Below are 12,107 nucleotides of genomic sequence, written 5' to 3'. Positions count from 1 at the left end.
GCAGGGGGCCTAGGAGATGTACCTCCCTGGAATTTGCCGTAAAGCCTGCTCTGCTGTTAAGACCTTGGTTAGGGCCGTTAGTTGTAACAATAGAGTTCAGAGCACCTGCAGTGTCTTTATAAAAAAGACCGGAGCTAAACTGGGTTTTTAAAGAATCCTCAGAAAAGTTTAACAATGTCTCAATCATGGCTCTATATGGATGTGTAGCGCTGGATTGTGAAATCATTCGATCTCCGAGAGTGACGTCACACTGACTGAAGATGGTGTTTAACGGGTAGTTGATGAGCCCTACAGGTGCATCATCTGGCAGGTTTGTTCCATTCTCGTTAGTAATTTTCACTCTGAGATGCAACAGCGTATCGTTGAGATCCAGATACTTTTCTCCGTCTCCCGGAATGAAAAACTCGATCGGCCCTCCATCAGTGATTGCTGATAAAGGCTGGATCTCGGTGTAAATTTTATCTTCGATCGATAGCTGCGTCATCGGGGCAGAAAATAAGTCCAACTCTGCCAGCGTGCACTCTGATGATTTGTTATGTAAAATAGCCATTATTTAAATATATCAAAACTTGCGGATGACTTCCTTCCTCTTCGTTTGTCAGCTGCGACTGATCTCCTTTTTCGCGTTTGTCGTTGTTTTTTAACCGTCCTTAAACGATCACCAGGGGGTCTTGTTCTGGGTCTTTTGAATAAAACCATAATTCCTGAACCTTCTTGACCGTCGATGTGTGCAGAACCACTCATTTTACTCACGGCTCTACCGATGACATCCGAAGCGATATTTGATGCAGCCGTTTTAAGATGGGGTTTTGCAATTGCAAATCCTTTTTTAACCAGAGGGGATACGAAGCGGAATAATTTTGAAAATAATGATCCAATTCCGCGTCCGTACATGACCGGGGCCCCATAAAACCCTGGCAGATTACCGCCTGATTGACTTACATAGTAATTTACAAAGCGATTTGGATCACGTCTCAAACTTATATGTGCCATGTTCTCTCTTGCCTGCTTGATGCACTGTTGAATGACCAGCGTAATATGAATGATAACCAATCAATCTTAGAGGTTATATACATATCTCTGGAATAGTTTATACAAATAAAATTTATCTCAGGCTACGTTGTGATATCACCGGTCTGAAGTGTAGTCTTATGACGGTCTTTCCATAGACGAAATTTACAGGAACGTTTTGGTCCGATTTAATTTCTATATTGATATTTTCAATATGTCTTCTGGAGACTGGAAGGTAGTGGGCGGGGTTAAACGTCTGAGTAATCATATCACTGAATGTGCCTTGTACTTTGACGGTCCGCAGTAAAGGTGCAAAAGTGTCGCCTACTATTTGTGGGCTGACCACGTCGCTGTAACAGTATAGGTGATAGAAACCAGCCTTTATATCCGCCGGAAAAGGAGCCAGTTTTGGTTCAGAAACATGAATCCATTCCCCTGGTTTCACGCCAATCATATAAGCTAGAGTGCTGAAGAAGCGTATTTCATACGGACTATTTGCTTGAAATGCAAATCTCTTTTGAACTTTGCTGAATTTAATGCGTAAACCCGATTTCAATTTTTTGAAAAACGTTTCCATCTCTGTCTCGAGTTGAACAACGCTGTTATAGTAGCCACTTCTGATCCTTTGCGTATTGATCTCCACATCACCAACCTTCCTCAATTCAAAGTAGGCATCATAATCCGGTAAATTATGCCATGTATGAGGGTATGAAATCTCGGCTAATGCAACCATCCATTGGCCTTCTAAATCAATATGTTGAGCTAAATTTACACGGAAACTTGAACTGGTATTATTTTTAAACACTTCCATGCTAGCATTAGATGGAAGAGTAACGTAAAAGCCATCATCCTCTACCTGACGGTTCATGATGCTGTGTCAACTGTGAGGTTTAGTGCAAACCTTTTTTATACGTTTCGAAGTTCATCAAACTTGATCCAACTGTTGAATTTCTCAGGCCAGTTTTTCCAGCTTACAAAAACCTGTTTGACTCCCTTGACCGTACGTCGTTTTAATATTTTTTCCACTTGATACATCTTGTCGTTAAATATTTTTACTTTTTGAAGTTCCTCAGCGTAAAAGGAACCCTCGATAGGTTCTCCATCCAAATCTTTGAGTTTGTATACAGGAGGAGAACGGGGTATCCGGTCATAGACTGTAAACACTTCATCCGTAAAACTCTGTTCGTATTTTTTGTCAAACACTCCACGGACCTTGGATATTCTGACAAGATCCTCTTGTTTAAACGTTGTCACTGAGTCCTTGCAATATCTGTTGGACTTGACATCATACAGATTCTGAAACACTTGAAAGGCATTTTCTGGGGTCACTTCCATAGGGCTCATTTTAATGCTGGAGTGGTAGGAATGGTTGTAGCTTCTAGCTAGGTTTTGCAGTACATCGACGTACCGCCGGGTATTGTTAGCTGTAAAATATCTCCACATCCTTGTTTTTAATGTGCGGTTAAATCTCTCGACCACTGAAGCTTTTTGCTTCACTCGCTGTGGCAAAATGTTCAATACCGTGTTTCTCCATTAAAACTTTAAATTTCTTGTTAAAAAATTCTTTACCGGCATCAGTCTGACGTTTTTTGGGGATCTGACTTTCTGTAAAAACTGATTCAAATGCCTTTACCACCTCAGCGGCTGTTTTCCTCTTCAAAACTCGTACATACGCCCTTTTTGAAAAGATGTCAATGACTGTTAATAAATAATTATAACCATCATTTTCCATGGCCAGAGCTTGCATGTCACAGAGATCAGCCTGGAACTGCCTCAATGGTCTGGTGACAAAAACTCTGTTTCTCGGGAACTTTATTCTTGCAGGTTTATGTAGAGTATAGGTATCTTCTCCTGATAAAAAATCTTTAACTTTTTCAACCGCAACCTTCTTTCCCGTTTCATCTTGCATAACCCTCCTCAGCCTATCTACACCCCCAAAACTTCCCGGATTTGAAGGGCTATAATATACTTTCTTCATCAGCCGTCTTCCTGCCATCTCTGCCGATTACTTGTTAAATAATGAGAAAAAACACACAGGAGGGTAGCTTTATCCTTATTTTTTTTTTATTTTATTTTTTTATTTATTTAATATAAACAAAAAACAACCAGAAAACAAAATCAGATAAAATGCAGATGAATTCAAACACTACTAGCTTTTTAAACAACACTTTTGGGAAAGGTTCCTACTTTAATTGTATTTAATAGTAAAAAAGAAAAAAGAAGAAAAATCATATAATGCAGATTAACTAAAGTACTGGAATACTAAAAAAAAAAAATGATACAACAACAAGTCATCAAACATGTGAGATCAGTTTGTCAGTCCATAGCACTCTGAAACAGAGTTAAGTTGTTTGAGATGTTTCTCATCGACCATGCGATCATAAACGTGCGCTATTGCACTGTGGATGCCTTGTACCGATTTCAGTTCATATAAAACCGTCTTGGCAATCGTCTTCACTCTGAAGTCATCCGCTTGTATGCTTCGAAGTACCAGAAGATTCTGAATAGCAGGAATGAGTTTGGGGGTTACGAGTCGTCGTACGATGCGTTGAAAGTTGACTTGGTAATAATCCTCCCCCAGTACCTCCAGGCAATGGTGTTGACGCTGGCTTGGGTGGTTCGTTATACATCCATAGCAGGTTTCTCTGAGATAGTTCAAAGAGGTTATGTTGAATAAATGAAGTATCGCTGTTTTCACCATATTGATGAGGGTGGTTGAGAACCAACCGTCAATTTCGTCCTCCTGGTTACTCTCATCCTCTGCTGAAGGCTGAGGGTCCTCCATCGGTTCCAGGGTTTGTGTAGGGGCTTCGGTAGAGGGTGAGTAGCCGGTGGCTACCTCCTCCTCCACGACCACCTTCATGTCTTCAGGCAGGACATTCGCGTCTACAGACTCAGCCATGAATAGCGGTGATGGTGAGCAGAGGTCTGGAGAAAGCGGTAGATATTTCATGTTGTATCCTGTAGGTGATGCAGGACTGTAGTGGTTTTCTGAGAATAAGGATGTTGAGGTGGATGGTGAGAAGAGGTCAGGGGAAGGCGGATGATATGGTCCAATGTTGAAGCTTTCATCGTGCTCAGGAGAGAAGTGGATCTCTGCTCGGTGGTTGTAGAGATCCCTGTATGGTGTCGGTCCACTCATTCTCATGATACGATTCTCAGTGTCTGTGAGCTTGCAGTTATCCCCCCGTATATATATCATAGGAAGGGGCGTGTCCTCAGAAGAGGGTTCGTTCTAAACGTAAAACAGGAAACGTCAGCGTTTTTTTCACTGACATGACATCGATCCAACTTCGTGACTTTTGGAAAAGGTCGGAAAGACGATGTTCAATTTCACTCATCTTCTCTGCCCAAGCTTCAAACGGCAGAGCCAGCATTGTCTTGAATACGCCGCAGTCCTGATTGAAAGCCTCCAACACAAACAGATCTGAGGGACTCGTCCGGTTGTTCCTGCGTCTGCTTGCCCGAAAAGACCAGCGGCCATTTGCTGTGGTTTTTGACCCCCACACTGCGCTAAAGAGAGGTTCTCTCTCAGCTATTTCAACATCGGATGGTATATGAAACATTCTCGCCCGTTTTACAGGTCGAGGAGACAGTTCATTTTCTTCTTCTTCTTCTTCCTCCCTCTCCTGCCTTGAGACTGTTTCAGGGCTATCATTAAGGTGCGGGATTGCAAGCTTTAACACAGCCCAGTCGCTGTGGGTGAGTGTACACAGAGCCAGTGATCCATTAAATACCTAATCTTGATCCAATTGATACAGGCAAAGCTCTCCTATTTCATACATGAAAATATAACCCCAGCTGCCAACCAGGCCATATGGCTCCAAAGACCATTCTTCCTGCAGAGTCTTGAACGGGGGTCTTTGTACCCTGCAGATGTAGTATGTTGATTTCTTAGGAGCATTCAATTCACGGGATGAATACTGGTAGACGGTCACTGGGGTTTCGCACAGAACTGACATACCTCTTGGCCGAACCGAGGTCTGATTTTCAACCATGGTTGTTGAAGTTGATTTTGGATCCTCATCATCGGTAGAGTATGTCACGACGGGAATTCCGATAGGTATCTCCGTTGAGGAAGTATATGATGCAGTTGCTTGTTCATCATCATCATCTTGGCACGCGTTGCGTTTCTCCTCCGCTTGACGATAAACTCTCTTAACTCTAGCCATTGTTGAACGGGTGTTCTTTTTTTTCCAACGAATGCTGCATGTAAAGTGCAGAGTTTTATCTCTGTATTTAAAGTAAACACTAAGGCACGCCCTATTGTTTTCATTGGGTTATTCAAGGTTTAACGATGCTTACAAACACACCCCCTCTATTTTTAATTGGTGCTGATGCCAAACAGTTTCCGATAATACCATATTTGTCTTGTTCTATTTATAACAAACACACCCCTGTGTTTTAATTGACTCATTTAAGGTATTGCCCCTAATGACGACAACCAATCAGCATCCACTGTTACGCCCCCCTTGGACACACCACCTGCTTGACCACGTGACCTCCTGCCCACATGGCAACCACATGGCGCCCACATGGCCCCCACCGGAAGTCCCGCCCTCACCGGAAGTCCCGCCCACCTGTCAAAATGTTTGATGAAAGGGTGCACTTAAATTCTCTTACAAAGTTAATTCAGTTTCAGATTGTGGTCGTACAAAAAACACAGCCTCTGGATGCAGATGTGCAGCAACTGTCTGGAAAGTGAGGTTAACTGAAGTTAAACCAAGTCTCAAGTTATTGCTTACACAGAAGAAACCAGACTAAGTCCGAACATTTAAAATTTTGCCTAAGTAGCTGTTTTGGCGAACTGCTAGGTAGCCACTCCCCTCTGCTGCATCTTTCTTCTCTGCTTGTTTGTGATGAGAACCAGGTGGACTCAATCTCCTAGCAATCAGAGAGTGCAGGTACTTTTGGTGTGACTGACCTGTCACTCCTGTTTGAAGAAGTGCCACAGCATGAGAAGCAAATAGTGCTGGTAGCACATGGAAATTGAGAACTGTGCAAAAGTTTTCTACAAACAGTGAAGGACAGCCGGTAAGCCTCACAATGCTGTTGCTCATTTCTTGAATCTCAGTGGAGCAGCATATGGACTCTGATTGATTGTTGATAGTTTTAATATTATTGAAATCAGGTGTGCAAAAGGAAAAAAATACACTTGGTGTTTATTGGGTAAAGTAGAAAGTGAAAAAAAAGATGAGACAAAAAAAAAAAAAAGAAATGTTGATAAATATGCTCATGTATTTATTGGTGTTGAATTTTACTATAAAATATTTGCAATTTATTGTATTTTGGGATTAACTGGTTAAAGGGGTGGAAATCTGTATGATTATTTCACAATGTATTTGTCTTGTTAATTTCAAAATATAATGGATGTATTTCTGTTTCTTTTGAGGTTTTTCACCTATGTGGCTGGAAGGCTAAAACACTATGGTGACCATCATACAAAATAAAGATGGATCAGCTAAATTGAAGGCTCTTTGAGTGAAATCCAGTTAAGTTTCATAGTGGAGACTATCCCTTTCAAGTGGGGAATCGCACAGTAAATCAAACCTGACAAAACTTGACAGTAGCAGACTTGATTGTTACTAGCACGGAGATATTGGAGTTATTAATTTTGACGAAAGTCTAAAATTGTGAACTCCTGGAATGTCAAGAGTTATATTGTTCTCTTAAATATAATTAGTGACATCTGATGTTAGAACTCTTATGTTTTGAGTCCTATTGTGACCAGTGACCAGTGGTTTTAAGCTCATCACTCGGTACATCAATAATGTGCAGTTGTGGTTTATTCATTCACATTTATGTACTGTGCAAGCTGTTCATGATAATGTCCACCCAGCGGACGCCAATGTTGTAAGGATTATGATTATTGATTAATTAATATTTATTAAGAATTATAATTTAAAATCATAATAAAAAAATTATAGTAATTTCTTAACCAAAATCATTAATTACGAATAGAAATCAGAGATGTCCTCTGGTGTTGTGATTATGGGCTCAAAGCTCTTTAATAATTACAAATTATTAACCAAACCACAAACTGTCACTGTTTATTCAACTTCAACCTTGTTTTGACCGATAAATCACTCTTGCATGAAATAAACACAAACACTTCTCTTAATTATAAATATTAAGATTTATTGAAGCCAAATAATCCTGACACACCATTATTCTGGTCCAAAACCATCATCTAACTAGCAAGCACTATTCTACACAAAGGAATAACAATGACTACCTAACAGTAATAATAAAAGAAAAACATATATGCGCATTTAGTGTCTATGATAGTGAAACCAGTAGTTTTATGGACAAAATGTGTAATTTGGGTTAAATGGAAAGAAGTCTTCCTGTTGTGCTGATGTCTCGATTGCAGCGATCAGCTGATAAAACGGTGGGGCCACGTCCCTTTAGCCACAACCAGCTGATCGCCCCAAATCTTGACAAAGAGTCATAAACTCTGAGGCGGGAACTCAGTGGAAAATCTCCAACAATAAAACTGGAACAAAGAGTGGTTGGGCGAAGCCCAGACTGCAGTTGCTTTGAATGAAAAACTTTTAAAAGTCCAACTTCTAACTCCTGGCTGATTTGAGATCAGCCAGACAAAACATTAACCACGCACAATTCAGCAGCGCTTGTGCACCAAATCAAATCAAAACACAGCTCAGCATAACATAATTCAATCAGTATTGCATGCAACAAGTTAATACCTGACATCAACTACTGGTGATCCTATATCACCTTAACTATGCCTCATCCTGCCCAGATCTCTAATTACACCTATCCGGTTTAAAATGAAAAGAGCGAAATTACTTTGACGTTGATTTCTGCTCTCCACCGGTTGAAGAGGAATCAAGTCTGAAGAAAAAGGAGGGAAGGACCACGCGTCCGTGATCAAATTAAAGAAAAAACAGTAATTTCTCATCCGTCCAGGAGGTGAAAAGATGAAGAACAGTTAGTCGACTGTATACACAAGGAGGTAAACACATCTCCTTGGACATAGAACCTTTGTGGGTTTCTACCTGCGCCGGGTGTCGGCGTGGTCTTTGATCAGCAAATTAATCTCCTGATCTTCTCGTATCAGACAGATTTCCAGCTTTCAAGCTCTTCCGGGAATGGCCTTGTGGAGCAAAAGTTCGCCTGCGAGCTTTTGTCTCTCCAGATATGCGCCTCGGTTGCGCTGTCCTGTGAGACAGGCGGGAAATGGCACCGAAACTCTGCATCTCAGCCGGTTTATACTCCTAGTGATGTCAGAGCTGCGACGTCTGTTGAGCTGCGCATGTCAAAATGTGCGACCAAAATGGATGGCCCCAACATATGCTTCCAATAGGTAAAATTATCAGGCAGCATAGGATAAATTTTCACTGTTACGCTGATGATACTCAGCTTTACTTATCCATAAATCCTGATGAGCCCAACCAGTTAGATAGACTACAAGCATGTCTTGAAGACATAAAAACTTGGATGACTTTAAATTTTCTGCTTCTAAATTCAGACAAGACAAAAGTTCTTTGGACCGGAGTCTTTAAAAAAGAAACTGCTTAGTCAATCACTTAACCTGGATGGCATTACTACCTCCGGTAATAATGTAAAAAACCTTGGTGTTATTTTTGACCAGGACATGTCATTTAAATCCCATATTAAACAGGTTTCTAGGATTTCCTTCTTTCACTTCCAGAACATTGCCAAAATTAGAAATATCCTATCCAGGAGTGACGCTGAAAAACTAGTCCATGCATTTGTTACTTCAAGGCTGGACTAATGGAGTTTAGACGAATATTCAGAATGAAAGACTCACCTTCACTGCCTCCACCATCCAATGACTCTTCTGTGCGTCTCCCGACCTTCCAATCAGCATCCTGTCCGTCTGATTCTCCATCCAATCACCTTCTGATGCCTCGCTATTAAAGGAACTTCAGCAGTGTTCATCCTCGCTTCTCAGCAGAGCTCATCAGCTGTAATCATGTCAAAGTCAGAGTCTGACGTTTCTCATGGTCACGCTCATCTCCTTGATGCGGGTCCACCCCTGGTTCCTCCACTCTAGCCCGCAGGAGTCCAGGAGTCTCCGTTTGGCCTCCTGCCATGTTCCTCCTTCACCTACCCCGCAGCTCCAAGAAGCCGGTGTCTGCCCAGGTTCTGACTTGGATGCTTCTCAGCTGGCTCAGCTTCCCGCACTCCTTCCATGTCCTGGCTCGGCTTCGCCTCCAATGCACCCTCTCACCCTCAACCGCTTTTCTCTTCCGGCCCCCAGCCCCTGGATCACTGAGGAAGGAAAATCGAGGTCATTAATAATCGTCCAATATGTAACAATTTTAATAAAGGTATCTGCTCATTCTAATTTTCTTCATATTTGCAGTTTCTGCAGGGATGCTCATCCCAAATTCATCTGTCCTCGCCGCTCACATCTTCCCAGAACCCATCAGGGTTTCAAAAATTGATTTCCCGTTACCTCTTTACCCGTTACTCCTGTTAATGTTCCAGAATTGGCCCTCCTCTTACAATCCCACCCAGATCGCTCGTTCACTGATTTCCTCATCTCTGGCACCTCTCAAGGTTTTTTCCCCTCTTTCACTCCTACTCTTGTCTGCCATAACCTTCAATCAGCTCAGCTAGAACCCGAAATCGTGACTCAACTGCTTCTTAAAGATCATCATCATCATTTTCATCCTTTCGTGTTAGCCCTTGGGAATCGCCACTCGAAAATATTTAAGGGAAGAAATGGCTCATTATTGATCTCTCAGCCCCTCATTTCCGCAGTCTAGCATTAATTCTATTATCCCAAAACACCCTTTTTCCCTCTGTTATGCTACAGTTGATCATGTCATCGCGCTTATTAAGGCTGCGGGGCGCGGAGCTTGGCTCACTAAAGCTGACATTACAGATGCATTTAAAATCATGCCGGTTCATCCCTCTCAATGGCACCTGTTAGGCGTTAAATAGGATCGCCGTTTTATTTTGCTGTCAGGCTTACATTCGGTTGCAGGACCAGTCCCTCTTTGTTTAACAAGTTATCCGAGGCTCTCTGCTAGATCCTCCTTAATATAGTTAGGATCCCCTCTGTTCTGCACCTCTTAGACGACTTCTTTGTCATCGACCCCCCCTCATCCTCCACCGGCCCCTCTCTCCCTCGACTTATTAAGTTATTTCAGCAGGTTGGCGTTACTCTGTCTGCTGAAAAGACGCTGGGCCCGGCAAAAAAGCTCGAGTTCCTCGGTATTCTGCTGGATTCCGAAGACATGGTAGCCTCTTTCCCCGAGGATAAGCTGTCTCGCATTCGGGAAGTATCCCAGTCTCACGTTTCCTCCGTTATTGTGTCCAAATGGCAACTTCTGTCTCTCTTAGGCCACCTCAATTACGGCATGCGCATTATTCCTCAGGGCCGTTCATTCATATCTCGTTTGCTTGACCTCGCTAACTCCGTCCCCTCCTTGCTCGATTCGGTGACGTTCAGATCTAAGTTTCTGGTCCCGTCTTCTCCGGGACTGGAACGGCATTTCTTTCTTCTATGATGACGTCATTTAATCAGCAGATTCCACTCAGTTTTTCACTGACACAGCTCCGTCCGTGGGTTTTGGGGTTTTTTTCCAAGAGGAAAGGTTCGCAGGCACATGGCCTGCCTCCTTCCCTCAGCATGAATCTTCAGCGTTTTATGAGGTCATACCCATAGCCATAGCATGTTGCATTTGGGGTCACCTTTGGAAGCGTAAATGCATTGCAGCCATGTGCGACAACTCAGCGACAGTTGAAGCCTTAAATAAAGGCTGCTCTTCTTCAAAATCCATAATGCCCTTCCTTCGCCGTATTACATGGCAATCTGTCCTTCATAATTTAATCATCTCCACCCGCCATGTTCCTGGTCATTTTAATGCAACTGCTGACGCTTTATCCCGCTCCAAATTGCAGGTTTTACACAGGCTCCGTCCATCAGCCAACCTGCATCCCATCTCCATTCCTTCCCTTCAAGACCTGAAGCTGGATTAAATCCATCTGTTTATTCGCTCCTTCAATCAGCTCAATGACATTGCATATCCGGTCTAGCCCCTTCCACTCTCAAATCATATTCATTCCCCTGGCAAACATTTGCTAAATTCTGTTTAGCATATAACGTGCCCCTTTTCCCGGTCCGCGATCCCACTGTGTTAGCCTTGCTAACCTAATGTTTTGAATACCGCCGCTTTAAGCTGGTATTCATTTCTTTTCCAAACAGCTCCTCCCCGAACCAGCTCCCAGTCTTTTTTCAAATCAGTCTATTAATCTCTTTCTTAAAGCCATTAGCAAACATCACCCTCTTCATTCTGATATTCGTAGACCCGTCACTCTTTCAATCCTAAAAGTGCTAATTTCACCTCTCTGTTCAGGCCCCCTCTCTGAGTACCTTAAATTGCTTCTTTCTCGCGCTTTTCTTTTAGCTTTCTATGGCCTCCTCAGTGTAGGTGAAATCACTTCCTCTTCTAACCTTTTTCAACCTTCTAGGGATTTATCCCTCTCTAATCAGAAATTCTACCCAGATCATTACAAACTCTTTCTCAAATATACCAAAGGAAAAGGTCCCTACTTCATTTCCATCACCTGTCTCAATGGTCCTTTTTGTCCATTCCTGGCAATGTTTAAGTTCGCTCTCAAGAGACAGAAACTAGGCCCTTCTAACATGCCCCTTTTTCTCACTCCAGAGAAAAACCCCATGACCTCATCCTGGTTCCTCAAACAATTCAAGCAGCTCCTAGTTCAATGCGACATGCCCCATCATCAATTTTCAGGCCATTCCTTCAAAGTAGGAGCAGCCACTACTGAAGGAACCCAAGGCCTCTCTTCAGCCAATCTACAGCAATTGGGTCGCTGGTCCTCCTCATCCTTCGCTACTTACGTTCGCCCGGACTTCCACACTGTTCTATCTGCGCAACGTTTTCTCAGTTCTCAGGTAACGCTCCCTTCAATTCCTGGTGGCGATTGGCTTTACTCATTATTGATTTGCCAAGATGTTCGTTTTATTTTCAGAACCCTTCAGCTCCTGCCAGCCAAATTTAATTTTCTCCCTCACTCTAGGTCTTCTATGATCTTTTTTTCAGGTACTTCTATTTGTCTTACCCTTCCTTAATTGG

The 12,107-nt window shown here is 42.5% G+C and overlaps 1 pseudogene; it reads left to right on the top strand.

The window, feature by feature from the left end:
• The first annotated feature begins 8,999 nt into the window (after positions 1 to 8,999).
• On the top strand, positions 9,000 to 10,517 carry LOC124879354 (annotated as a pseudogene).
• Positions 10,518 to 12,107: the final 1,590 nt, after the last annotated feature.

The sequence above is a fragment of the Girardinichthys multiradiatus genome, chromosome 13, assembly GCF_021462225.1.
Source record: "Girardinichthys multiradiatus isolate DD_20200921_A chromosome 13, DD_fGirMul_XY1, whole genome shotgun sequence".
NCBI lineage: Eukaryota > Metazoa > Chordata > Actinopteri > Cyprinodontiformes > Goodeidae > Girardinichthys > Girardinichthys multiradiatus.
The sequence above is the reverse complement of the archived record's forward strand: the minus strand, read 5'-3'. Positions and strand labels throughout refer to the sequence as shown.